The following is a 14,098-nucleotide window of genomic DNA, read 5'->3' as shown; positions in this document are numbered from 1 at the left end:
GGTTAAGGTTTTTTATTTTTTTTTTATCTAGGATAGAAAATCATCCTCTTCAAACGAAATAATAAACAAAATGCGGGTTTGTCTAAGGGTTGAGTCGTGCAGTAGTTTTTTTTTTTTTTTTTTTGTAGAAGTAAATGCGAATTTATGCGGACGTTAACGGACAATAACAACAACAACAAACTGCTGACTATTGGCAGAATCTCTATTGCAAATCATTGAAGGGCCTTAGGAAATTGATGACACAGGACACTCGCTGACATCGGCGCTTTTTAACTAACTCAAATGTCCAAATGTGATGCGCGCTCGCAGCAGCAGCTTGGTCAATTGGAGCAACAAGAATTGAAAGAAAAGGGATTTTTCTGGATTTTAATTGAATACGAGATTCTAGATAATTGATAGAAATGGGAAAATGTTTTGGTTTATATTTGGATTTGTTGAAAATTTCGAGAAAATGGGAAATCTTGAGCATGTTTTCTTTGTCAAATACGACTATTAATTGAGTTTCAAAGGGCTTTTTAATAGCTTTTCAATGGTTTAAATTCTTTCCAACGATTTGCAATCAATTTACCAAAACATTTTCCTTTGATGGCCTTGGTACTGATAGCCTCACGTATGTAAAACCATCATAGTATGTAAAAGTGACACTTTGATATTTCTAAACTGTCGCTGAATGAGTTTTTCTTAAGACACTCGAACTCTGCTTCTGTGTATAGTAAAACAAAATGAGTTTTTTTGCAAAACTTATGAGGCATTGATAGAAATATGTATCCTTGAAAAAATGGAAGCTATTCATGTTTCAAACTTAAATAATGAACTGTTTTTATGTTCGCAAATGAAACAATATACAAAACTAACAAATTCAAAGCAATTATGAATTTAATTTTTTTTTTCAAGTTTGCAGGTCAGCTCTTTTGTTTCATCAAAAAACAATTAAATAATTTTTTTTAAACTATAGCAGTTTGACAAAATGAAGTTTTTGACGTGATAACGTCTTATAAATCGATGAACCATGGCAGCCACCACAAAAAAGTGACGCCATTTTCTCCCGTTCCACTTGAAATTTTTCGCAGTGAGGCAAAAAATTTCAATTCAAAATTAAAAATAAACTATTAGAGATACAAATATCTTTTATAGCTGATTTGAAAAATAATACATTAAAATTGAATACCTACAAATGAAGGATTTTTAAAGATTTCATCATTGAATAGGGTAAATAATGGTAAAACCAAGTTACAAAAAAATGGCTATTTTCTAAACGCGACAATGTAAGGAGTTGAATTTTTTTTAATCGATAGATAAATTTATTGCAAGACTGAAAATGGTATTGAAAAAATTCTATAAAATTTAAAAACCAAGAAATAAATGTTTTTTTAAAACTGAAACATGAGGTAGACCTTCGACAAATTAGTTATTATAGATAAGAGAAATTTTGTTTGACAATTTAAAAAAAAGTCATTCAAAAGATGGGTTTTGAAATATGAATTTTTGAAAAACACCTACGTTTTTTGAGATATTTTTGGGTGGGTTTTTATTTTTACAATTTTTCGGAGCGTTTAAAAAAATCTCAAACTTATAGATTAAATAGTCTATAATCGTGTCCCAAGTTTTTTGACCGTTTTTAACCGTTTTTTATTTTTATCATTTTTTCTTCAACAGATAAATAAATTAAATTAATACTGTAGATAAATAATCGGCAAGATTATATTTGTGCAAAATTTCAATCAATTTTGTAGTCACAATTTCTATTCTATTCTATTTTTTCTGTTCTATTTTTCAACAAGTCATTTGGTATATCACACATTTCGGTACATTTACTACAAGTTACACAATGTTAAATTAAAAAACTTCAGAAATACCTCAAAGCATCTGTGGAGATCTGTTGCCCGCCGAACAGCCACCAGTGTGGGAAGTACCGTAATCCTAGTTTGAAATTTCGACATCAATGGATTTAAAAAATTATAACTTTTCTTGTAGGCATCGCAAAAATAAGATTGAAACCTCATATGAAAAGTGAAATAATAAGCTTTCACATGATATAAAATGTAGGTTTTATAGGTTTTCAAAGAAAAAAATTGATTTAATAGCATGAGAACATAAAAAGAAATGTTTTTTTGATGAAAATTCATTGAGTTTAAAAAATTCTAGCTCTTTTTGTAGAAATCGCACAGACATGGCCGATATAAATATTTTGAGCTAAAATAATACGCTTTCGGATGGTATAACATTTATTATAGGTTGTTATATAAAAAAAATTGGATTTTAGGGTGATGGAAGTGATTTTTCACATTTTTCATAAGAAATTATTGTTTTTAATAAATTATTTAAATACTTTTTGGGCATTGTAAACATTTAAAAATAGTTTTATTCTTTAGAACAAATATTTAGCTTTTTAATAATATAATTTTTTGTGTAGGCTTTTCAAATAAAATAATTGATATCATGAGAAAAAGGATATTTTTTTAACAATTTCTTGTAAATTTTGATTGTATTCAAAAAGTTATTCCATTTTTCTACAAAACATACAGATATAAATATGTAAGGTTTTAATCTTTAGTTTAAGTAGGTACTTTACTAAAAGATTTATTATCTTATAATTTTTTTTTTTTTTTGCAAGAAAGTTGACAAATAAATAATTTTTAGATCATTTTTTTAAAAAAAGCACACAACCTGTTTTCTTATAACGTTATCACGTAAAATCATCGTCCGTAAAAAGACTTTACAGACAGCCACTTTTTTTAAATTTTCGATAAATAATATTTGAAACACAAGGAAAACTTATTTGAGATCAGAAATAATAGTTACTGCTTGAACCTTGAAGTTTTAAATAATAATATTACTTTTATCACCTTTATAACTTCCAAAGAAATATTTCAAAAACCAGATTTTTGGTGAACGGCTCGTTTTTTTTTAAATTAACTATCAAAATTATAAAGAAGAATATTCAAATCATATGAGAATATCTGCAATACCAAGCTCCGCAAAGAATAAATTCATTCTGAAACGTGATCCTTTTTAAATCCCAACCAACAACCGTCATGATTTGCACTTTACCCATAAAAGGATTGTGACATTCTGCTCTTTCAAAATTCATTGAATATTCTTTTTTAATTCATAATTCATACCACGTGATCATTGCAGATTTGTGACCTCATTTTGTTTGACATCTTCTTATCCTTAAATTTAAATCTTCTCTCTTCATTTAAAGCTTATTCCGTTATTTGTGTTTCCTAACCCACTCAAAAGATCACACTACTTCATGAGTAAACACGTTTTTGTATACCAAACAAAACAAAAAAAAAAGACTAAAGTTCATTTGGGTTCAATAATGTCATTCAAGACATTCATTATGCCAAGTCGTCGAACAACGACGTTAATTCCCAAAAAAAAGTCATCGTTATTGTCATGCATTGATGATGATTGTGTCTTGGTTGGTTCCTTGAAAACAATTATACGCAAAGAGAACAAGTAAATTATGCAACAATCAGAAATGCATTTGTTATTTGAGACAAACAAGAAAAAGACCGTTAATCAGCTGAATTTCTTGAGAATTGTTTAAGGCTACGGAAGCGTTTAAAAATTCAAGAGTTTCTTGGTGTGACTTTTGTTTATTAAGTGATTTTTTTGGGGTATATTTTTAAAAACTTGATTGAGTGAACTTATGAAAAGGTTCCTGAGATGGAGTCTTTTGATAATAATACCATAGCTAATAAAGGATTCTTTTGAATGAAGTGTATTTGGGACACCAAAACCTCAAGAAAGATATGAAGATGTGCGATAAGCTGTCAAATAAATGAGGTTTCAATGATTGATGTTTATGTAGAACTTAAGAAGATATACATAAATTGGAAGTGGTCAGAATTTGTACTTTTTATCACCAAAATTCTCCCATGACTCGTCTTTGAGGAGAAAAAAAAACATCTGCGTCCTTAAAGTTTGATGTCCGTTTGATGACTTAAAAATTCTCATCATGTATTTGATTCTTTGACCTTGAAGAAGAAGAGCATCACATTAGGGATCTCTGATGCTATGTTCTGTTGTTTTTGTTTTTATTTTTTTTATCAAAGACCCATCGTAATAAATTAAGAAAGATCTCCCTTTATTTTTTTTATTTCATTTTAAATGAACAGCAGACAAATTAAAGTCAACCTATCTTAAGACGTAGTTTCTGGACATCAAAACGCATTCGATCGTTTGGTTTCTTTGAATCTTGAACCAAACCTGGAATAGGGATTTTATTTTTTGTTGTTTTTTTTTTTTGAAATCATATAAAACAAAACCCAAATGTTGCAAAAGTTTGTCGGCGTGATCAATCAATTTGTGACAGACGAATACCTCTTGGGATTGTGTTTTTTTTTTTTTTTTGTAAATTTGTCATGGAACTATAAGTTGAGACAAAATGCTTTATGTTAACCTTGTTTTTTGTTGTTTTTTATTCTTATTCTTGTCAAAAGGGATTTTCATAGTTTTCGATCTCAATAAAAAAAACTGGAGCGTTTTAGTTTTAAAATTCTTGTTGGTGATCAATTGGAAGTTATTGCGTAGAAGTAAATCAAGCTCAAAATGACAAATCGCTGAGTTAATTTGTAGTATTTTAGTTTTTGTTCTTTTTGTCAGATTGAATTATACGTAAATATTACAGGGAAACTCATTTTTTACATCCAAACTAAGCTGATCAAAGAGAGCAAATTTTTTTTTTAAATTTTTATATTGAGGTGGGTTATAAATTTCTTAAATCTAAACAAAATGATAATATCATGAAGATCTGTAAAAAAAGCCTATTAAATATTATCGTAAGAAAAAAAAAACTGATTTATTTTCCAGTCAATTATAACGTATTTTATAAAGTTCAATTTGACTTAGGTACTTTATAAATGTGATTTTAAATTATTTCGGTTCCTTATTATAAATTTTCAAGAGTATAGAGTAGAGTGAAGTTGTCATAAAAAAAAACACTGATAGAAAATTTGTGCTACGTCCTTTTTTTTTTTTTTGCATTTTTATACAAGGGCTTTAAAGGTAAAGCTCAGAACTATTTAGATGAAAAAAAAAAAAACAAGATGAAAGAAAATCGTCATTCAAAACAATCAAACTAACTCAACAATACAAAGTTTATACGCCAACCAGCCAACAACAATAATAATTTTTGTTTTTCTGAATTTATTTTTTACTTTTTTATTACTTTTAGTAAAAAAGTAAATAATTAGTGGTAGAAGAGAAGAAGAAATTTATAGATTATTGGAAATGTTTTGAAAAAACGACTTTTTTTTTGTTTGATTGTTAAGTACGGTGAACCTCCTATTCCATCGAGTCATCGACTTTTTTTTTTTTATTTTGGAAGGAGTGGTACCTGTTTTATCTGCCTTTTCCGTAGACTTTTCCCTGTTTTACCTGTGCTTTGATTTTTTAAATAAGAACGTTCGAAAATTGGTGAAAAGTGGACAAGTTTCTTCCTTTAAAGCAGAGTTTGACTGTGATATCTTCGGAAAACTCTGATATTTGACAAACTCACTTCAGTCTCGACAAAAAAAAAAAGCAAAACAGGACCTCAAGAAAAAGTTGTTTTCATTCCAAAAGTTTGCAAACGTAGACTTACTTCTGTGCTATTCGTTTAAACTTATTTCTTCTGAAAACTTTGAGCGACTAATAAATTATTATTTTAATACCAAACAAGCTCAGCATTGTGCTTTTTCCGTTACTTCGGAATGGCCGATGTAATTAATTGTAGTTGGTTCTAGTTTCGACTAAAGTTGGATTTTCTTTTCTAAACGAAATCATCAAGCAACTAGCATATATCGTCGGCGTAAATCTGTTCAAGTTAATGGGTGATATGCATACAAAATAGAAAATGCTTTTACTTGAAAAATTGTAAAGTATGAACTTTTTCATCCATATTTTATGCATATCAAACCTAGTTTATATTAATTAATTTCCTTTTGCTAGTGTTTAATATTTTTAATGCATACGGGCCAATATTCTAATCTGAACAAACCATAAATTATCCTTGACCTTTTCAGTCCTAAGCATTCGGAGATTTTAAATGCCTTATTGGCTTCAAGAGCAAAGGATCTCTTAATATTTGAAAAACAATACTAATTTCAAGGTTTTACAATGAAGTCTAGGTATAGTTTTAGTTATTTCATGGGTGCGAATCCGATCGTTAAATTCCTTTATTCATTTAATTTTTCGTGCTCAGTCTAGCTAACGTAACCATTTTAAGTACCTTCCATTAAAATCTGCAACCGTTTAAAAACTCAAAAGTTAAACATAGTTAGCCTGTGAAAACTTTAAAAAATAAACTTTGCAATATCAAAAAATCAATGGTTGCAGACTTGTTCGTATTAAATAGAACCTCTTCCTTAAAATTTAATATGTGTCCTACAACTGGAATGAATTCCAATTCGATAACTCAATTAAATTAATTAAAATAAATAATTTTGCTCTTCAGCTATTTCAACATATCGTCGCTGTAGAATTAATGACTTCCTCGTAAGGTAATGATGCACTTGTATTGTAGAATGAAATCTCGATCTAATGAAAATGACTCTTCTTGACAAAAATCGATGTTTGCGAAGCGTAATCGATACCAGATTATTTGTACCAGCTCACGTACATTTCATACTTAGTTTATTGCCTCTCTGAATCGTCTACATTTCTGGGTCGAGAGTACAAAAGAATGAACAGTAAAAAATGATTTTAATTTAATGAAACGAAAGAGCTGACGCGCAAACTTGAAAAATTTTAAAATCATAATTTCTGTACAAGTATTTTTAATTTTAAATCTAGTTTTTCTTGCAAAAAAAATAAAAGCTTATAATTACTTTAATTTTCCAAAATATAAATTCATAAAGTATTTGTTCTTGAACCTTTTAGTGCAGTAACCGGTTGGAGTAAAAAAACGAATATTTAAATAAAATTGGTTCCGTTGGATCCTAATCTTTCATTTCACAACCTCTACTTCGATTTTCTTTTTCTCTTTGCGTCACATCCCCATAAAATTCGTTTTTTATCCCCAACATGTTGTAACTTGTTTATTTATTCATTTCACCAGTTATGAGTAAGATTTTACTTTTTTAACCATCTCAAGATTTAAACAAATATTTACAACTTTCATTAAACCTATTTACAAAATTGACAAATGACATATTTTTCAACAAAATATATCAAAATCCATCATCAATTAGCGTGTAAATTTGAAGTAGTTTAAGCAAATTTACTAACCACAATCAAATGTGCGTATAAGTCAATGTTGTTGCTATCCATTTTACTAATTGACATAGACATATGTCTCCAGCTAATTGACACCTAAGTGAGACTATATCAAATAAAAATAAACACACAAACTCACTCCCCTCTAACGATGTGCATTTCCAACTCAAACATGAGCAATTTATTAAGAAATGCCAATAATAGCGACAATGATGATGACGACTCATGTAACCGTCAATAAATCCAAATTTCATTTTATGACGAAAAATATATAAAAAAAAATTAACTGACCAACTCATTGTCCATTCATCATATCACAAAGAGAGATCCCATCACAATCTTCTTCGGCCTAATCATTGTCATTCGAATGAACCGAACTGCTGACTACCTGGTTTGTTGTAGTTAAACATGCCCGCAACGATGATTCAACTTTATTCAAAAGAGATACAATAAAAAAAAAATTTATTCACAACAACAATTTAAAGGCAAGCGGGTGTTAAGGCTTTCCCAGAGACTATTACTACTTTACTTTGAGACGCCAATCAACCGAAAGATATTATACCTTTGGGTTTTAATTTTTTATTTTATAAGAAAATCCAAACTGTTTTTTTTTGTTTGAAACATCACATCACACAACAACTTGAACCTGAACCGGTCGTTGTCGTCACTCTGGTCTCTGTCGTATGTGTCTCTCTTTTAAGGTTTTATAGTCTCAGAGATTTCAGAGACTTGAGAAAAAGATAGTTATGGGTTCTGGCGGATGTAATGCCAAGAATCACTTCATTAAACGTTTTAGTAGTCGTCGGTAAAGAACACTTTCAATTTGGATGTGCCAGTTTTAATAACGTTTCGCGTTCGCTGGTGATAAAGTGTTTAAATTAAGGAAACAAATTTTTTACAAAAATAAAAAAGATAAAGAATCAAATTGTTAATTAAGAACAATTTTTGTCAAAGAGAATAAAGTGAGAAATTTATTTGTGGTAATTTTTGAAAAAAAAAAAAAAAAAATAAAAAAAAATTACAAAAATTGAAAATTATTGTGTAATTCAAGAAGTGAAACGTTACGTTAATTGAGCAGAAAAGTGTTAACAAAATTTGTGTTGACACAAAGTTTAAGTTCTGTTTTTTTTTTTTACTTTTACTTGTAAATAAAGGTAAAGTGAGAGTGTTACGTTTTGTTAGAGAGGACTTAATTTACATATTGGCGTGACTTTTGGATATTTCATTTATATTTCTAAAGTTTAATCAATATCGATTTGAGGTGAGAGTGAAAACTGATTTTTTTTAGAAGAAGGCACATTTTTATTTATTTGTGATAATAGTTTTTTTTTTTTTTTTGCGTGAGAAAATTTATTTATATTTGTTGGTTTTGTTTGTATTTGTGTCTGAGGAATGGGTCAGAGACCTTTTGCATGTCAGTTTTTTTTTTTCTTCTATTTTTTGTTTCATGTGAATTCATTTGAATAAATTAGCAAGAAATGTTTATTTATTTATTTTTTTTTTCTTCATCATCAGTGTCAACTTTTGATCTCTAAATTATTCAATTTTTTTGGTGAATCTTGTTTTATGTTTATTTTTTTAAATCAGATAATGTGATAGTTTTTTTTATTTAGTTAAACAACTAACAATTAAACACTTTTAATGAGTAAAGTTTGCCATAGGACGTTTTTATTACTAAAAGATAGATTGACTTTGATTTGTCAAGTTAATGTTGTTAAAGAAAGATTTATTTTTGTTTATTGCTAATTGACAAAGTTTAAGGAACATAGATAATCTAGCGAGAATTCGAGCTGTTTTTATCTGTTTCAAATCAATGTTTATTTTTTGTTTACTGTTCGATGTGACCAACTCTGAATTTAAGTACCTATAGTTTTAAGTCAATTGATGAGAATGGCTTCTATTCCTTAAGAATACATATCTTAAGCTCGATCACGCTTCACCGGCATATCGGTCGGGTCCTTAAAAAATTAAACTAAAAAAATATTCAAGAGTATGGTATCAGATTAAAATAAATTTTTAAGCAATTAGAATTTCTATTATGAGAAAAATTCCAAAAATATTCATTGATGATTCATTTTACGTACCTACATAGTTTATTCCTGCAAAAAAATATCTCAAGTAATTTATAAGCATTTTGTTTTAAAATACTTAAGAGGTTTTCTTGTAGAATGAAATTTTTTATTTCAAAATATACTTACATATCTTCAACTTCCGAATTCGGTTTTATACACTCCAAGTTGACGTTTTCAACTTTTGATTCTAAACTCGAGAGTTGATAAGCTTTAGATTACTCAACTCTTGGAAAAAGTAGAAGTTGGCTGAGGAAACTAGAAGTTTTACGCAATTTAACAAATTAAACACAAAATAGAATACAAATATTGTATCGATTTGACACATTCAAATTTTAATTTAAATAAATGACAGTTTTTGTTCCATATTTCTTAAATATCCCAGGGATATTTTTCAAACTTAAAGTTGGGCCAACTTTAAATCTTCAACTGGAGAGTTGAGAAAATAATTAGTGAATAAAAAGAAATTACAACTACTTGCGTTTCAACTCTCGAGTTATTAGTCAACTCTCAAGTTGGCCAACTCGAGAGTTTGCTTTAAGTTGAGCAATAGTGAAAAAAATTGCCCTTATTTTTGGTCAATTATAATTTCGAATTACAAAGTTTTTATCATACAGTATTTTGACCGTAAGAAATTTTCTTCTTAAATTCTGAACCAATTTTACTCAAACAAATAACCGACAGATATTTCTGATCATTTTACAAGATTATGTGTTTTCGAATTTTCAAAAAAAAAAAATGAAACAAAATAGAATAAAATCACATTTTACATATTTTGGAGATTTGGGGTGTAGTGGAGTAACTAAAGCTCAAAAATTGGCAATATTAGGGAACCCGGCCGAACAGCTTAGATTTTGATGATCTTTTTTTTTCAAACGTCGGTAATTAAAAATACTTTAAAGTCTATATATTAAAAATTGCCGGTGTTGCCGTTTTGATTTTTTAAATTTTATTGAAGATTTTTGTGAACAAAAAATTTTTGTTTTCAAAAATTTTTCTTAAATTTCATAAATTAATTGATGCCAAAAGATTGTCTAGGAAATTCAAGGAAAAAAATATATGGGAGTGAGGGACAATCTTTCATCGTTCAAGCGATAGATGCAATTTTCTTTTAAATTGACTTCAAACACAAAAAAAAATATTTGAACACAACGGCAACACCTACAATATTTAAATGTACATTTTATAAAAGCTAGAGGCCTAGTCATATTTGTAAAATTAAAATTAAGTTAATTGAATTAAGGGCTTTTGAAAGAACTCAGATTTTTGAAAAAATAAATTATTGAAAAATTTTAACATGTGGTTTTTAAAACTTTTTCGTAATATAAAATGCATTTTATTTTTCAATTTTTTTTTTGCCACATTTATTATGATTTGAAATTATAAAAGGAAATGTCAATATGTATTACGGTTTATGAAAAAAATTAAAAAGTATTTCATTTTCGAAGAACTTTTTTTAAAAAAAGAAGTTTTGGAAAAAAATTTAACTTTTTTTTTTTTTTTGAGTTCAACTTCTAAATATAAAATTGCTGTTGAAAGTTAAATAGCAAAAATTTAAAGTTCTTATTTACCAAAGTCTTTGAGAAAATCAATTATTTCAATGCAAAAATTCAGTTTTTATCAAAATTGAAATTGAAGTAATTTTTAATTTTTTTTTTAAACTGTAATATATATTACCTTTTCCTATTCGGAATTCAACTGATAATATTTATGGCCAAAAACTTTTTTAAAATAAATTCATATTTTATTAGAAAAAGTTTGGAAAAAAGTCATTTAAAATTTTTTTTTAAACATTTTTTTTTAAATTCTGAGTTTGAGGACCATTTTTTCAAAAACTCTTCATTAAATTTAGTGGATTTAAATTTAAGAGATACGAACGAACTTCTGGCTTTTTAAAAATGTATTTTAAAATATTGTAGGTGTTGCCGTTGTTTTCAAAATATTTTTTTTGTGTTTGAAGTCAGATTGTGAGAAAATTGCATTTATCGCTTAAACGATTGAAGATTGTCCCTTACTCCTTTATACATTTTTTCCTTAAGTTACCTAGAGAATGTTTTGCTATCATTTGTTTTATGAAATTTAAGCAAAAAAAATGGTTTTGTTCAAAAAAAATTTAATTTTAATTTTAAAAAACAATACGGCAACATCGGCAATTTTTAATCTATAGACTATAAAGTATTTTTAATTACCTACGTTTGAAAAAAAAAAAATCGTCAAAATCAGAGCTGTTCGGCCGGGTTCCCTAATAATTTGCTTTAGTTACTCAACTAGTGAGTAAATTACTTTTTGAGGAAAATATCCAACTTTGGAGTGATTTATTCCAAGAAGTCTTGGACCCACAGAGATGCGGCTGCGATCAAATTTTATCAAATTGTATGTTCTTTAACTGGTTTTTAGAATTTTTTTTATTTTAAAAGCCAAAATCTGAAAAAAAAAATCCCAAAAATTTTGATTTATGATCTAGCATCTACCCTAACAATATCCAAAAAAAAAAAAACAGTACAATGCAGTAATTACTGAAACCTTGCCAAGCAGTTTTGATTGAACCTCATTGGTATGTTTTTTTTTTTGTTTTTGAATAGAAACTTGTCGTTGCTGACAAGAACTATTACAAAAATAAGTAAAACAGGTTGATTTTTGAAGGAGTAAATCTTTCATTTTTTAACAAAAAAAAAATGTTGCAAAATGTTGAGAAATTTAATCTTTCCGCTAAAAATCGCTAAAAATCCTTCCCGTATTCTCTTCACCCATACTGTCACCCATAAACAAAAATCAAGCAAATTTCTTGCAACAAAAAAAATCTGACCTTGCACAAAGTCTAGCATTGAAAAAAAATGAGACAAATAAACAGACGGGACGAGAGCCAAACAAAAAAGTGAGAAAAAATGAGAGCGGATTTATTTAAAAAAAAAGAGAATGCAGCGAAAAGAGAATGTTTTAGCGCTGATTTAGCAGTGGAATTTTGTTGAACTAAAGTTATTTGTGTGCGTGAGCAAAGATCTTTTTTAGGTGAAAAACGCAAAATAGACACAATTTTAAAAATTAAAATTAAATATACCATGCATGAAAAAATATTTTTTTTTATTGAAACTTATTGAAAAAATGACAAAAAAAAATAAAAAAAATAAATTGATATTGTCAAGGTTTCCCTTCATTCACAACGACATTATACATATTCACATATTCAATTGCGTTTATAAGTATGTTAGGTCCAAAAAATCAAAAAAAAAAATATGTCGTGAGAAGCTCTGAAATATATTTTATCATATAAAATTAATTAAAAAAATAAAAAAAAAATATATGTGGATTTCCCGCCAGGTTATAAAAAAAAGACACCAAAAACCTATAATTTTTCCAGATTTTTTGTTTCAAAAACTCATAATTTTTTTTTTTATTATAAAAAAAAAGAGTTATGTTAATGCATTTTCAGGCTTTGAAAAACAGTTTATTTTGTTTCTATAGCTTTTGAACTTTTAAAGTTATACGAAATCTAGCATTGATGTTTTTTGCAAATTTGCCCTTTTTTTCGGGGTTTGGTAATATTTTTTTTCATACAAATGATACTAAATTTCAAAAAAACAAAGATGTCCTGAAATGTAGGGGTTTGTTGTTATGTAAAAAAAAAATATGCACAGATAAAAAAATAACATTTGATGAATTTCCCAGAGGTCCTTAAGAACACATATCTAAATTTGACGATTTTTCATAGTTTTTACTGATTTTGACAACTACAAAATTTTTTTTTTTTTAAAGCCAGCAATATATAACCCCACATATATTCTTAATCCAAAATCGTTTATTTCAATTAAATATTCTCAAAAATGTGGATTCTGCAGAGCTTGGCTCAAAGTCCTAATCATTTTTTGGCCCTGAAACATACCCTTAAGATAATTACTTTTTTTCCATTGATAGTTTGAAATCAATCACCCTAGTTAAAGTACAAATTGGTTATTAAACATAATTATCAACCAAAGTCTTTACCGTCTCAAATAAATTGTTCCAAATACCACTTAAGTATGAATTCATGCATTACATAGTCTATGAGACAAAATTGAAATTTTAAATGATTTTTAATTACACACATCCTAGATGACTGTCTTAGACCATAAGATACTCTTTATAAGTCATAAATCTTATTTTGCTTTATTTTCTAATTTAATTTATTCTTAGGCAAAAGTTATTGCTTCAAAATCTTATACCAAATAGAACGAAGGAAAGACCAAACGCAAAAAATAAAGATTTTTATGGGCTGGCCATTTTCTCGCATCTAGAATTCAGGATGAGCTGCTTGCTTCAAAGACTAATTTACATTTTTATGAACTTTTCCTTTGAGTTGAAACGAGCAGGCCAAAGAATGGACCATTGCACGTTGCCATCTCATATCGTTTGGTTTCTTTTTCAGACGCATTATTATTAAATTTATGGAATCATAAAAAACGGGCTAGAGAAGAAGAAGAAGGTTTTATTCTTTTACTAGAGCAGCATGCTTCATGTGTGTGATGATGATGCTTATGGAGGAGGAGCGGAGGAGGTCCTCGTAGATTTTATATCCTCTATGATGATAGTTGACTCTCTTGGATATAAAAGAATTTTAACTCAGCTTCTGCTTCATATGATGATCCACTATCGCAAAATAGTCAATAGAAGACGCAAGCGACGACACGACACGAATATAGGAGGCTCTCGGGTTTTGTAGTTTTTTGTAACTTTGTTTTTACTCCAACGACGATGACAATGTGGTTGCTTTTTACATGATGAGGAGTGTTGTTTATCTTAATCAAAAGGAATAATAAACAAAACAAAAAAAAAACGTCATCGGATAT

The 14,098-nt window shown here is 28.1% G+C and overlaps 2 protein-coding genes across 3 annotated transcripts in view; both read left to right on the top strand.

Moving 5' to 3' along the window:
• Positions 1-14,098, top strand: part of LOC129907356 (proteasome inhibitor PI31 subunit) — a 313,952-nt gene that overhangs the window by 181,702 nt on the left and 118,152 nt on the right. The window lies entirely within an intron of this gene.
• LOC129907335 (putative uncharacterized protein DDB_G0277255) overlaps positions 1-14,098 on the top strand; it is a 206,187-nt gene that overhangs the window by 167,878 nt on the left and 24,211 nt on the right. The window contains exon 1 of one of the 2 annotated variants that reach the window (XM_055983484.1): positions 7,146-8,467. The exons of the other annotated variant lie outside the window; for it this stretch is intronic. The gene's annotated coding sequence lies outside the window, so the exon portion shown is untranslated. Of the gene's footprint in view, positions 1-7,145; positions 8,468-14,098 lie in introns of those variants that run through there. 2 annotated transcript variants of the gene reach the window in all.

Source organism: Episyrphus balteatus, chromosome 1 (genome assembly GCF_945859705.1).
Source record: "Episyrphus balteatus chromosome 1, idEpiBalt1.1, whole genome shotgun sequence".
NCBI classification, from domain to species: Eukaryota; Metazoa; Arthropoda; class Insecta; order Diptera; family Syrphidae; genus Episyrphus; species Episyrphus balteatus.
Note: the sequence above shows the minus strand (reverse complement) of the source record. Positions and strands in the feature narration are given on the sequence as shown.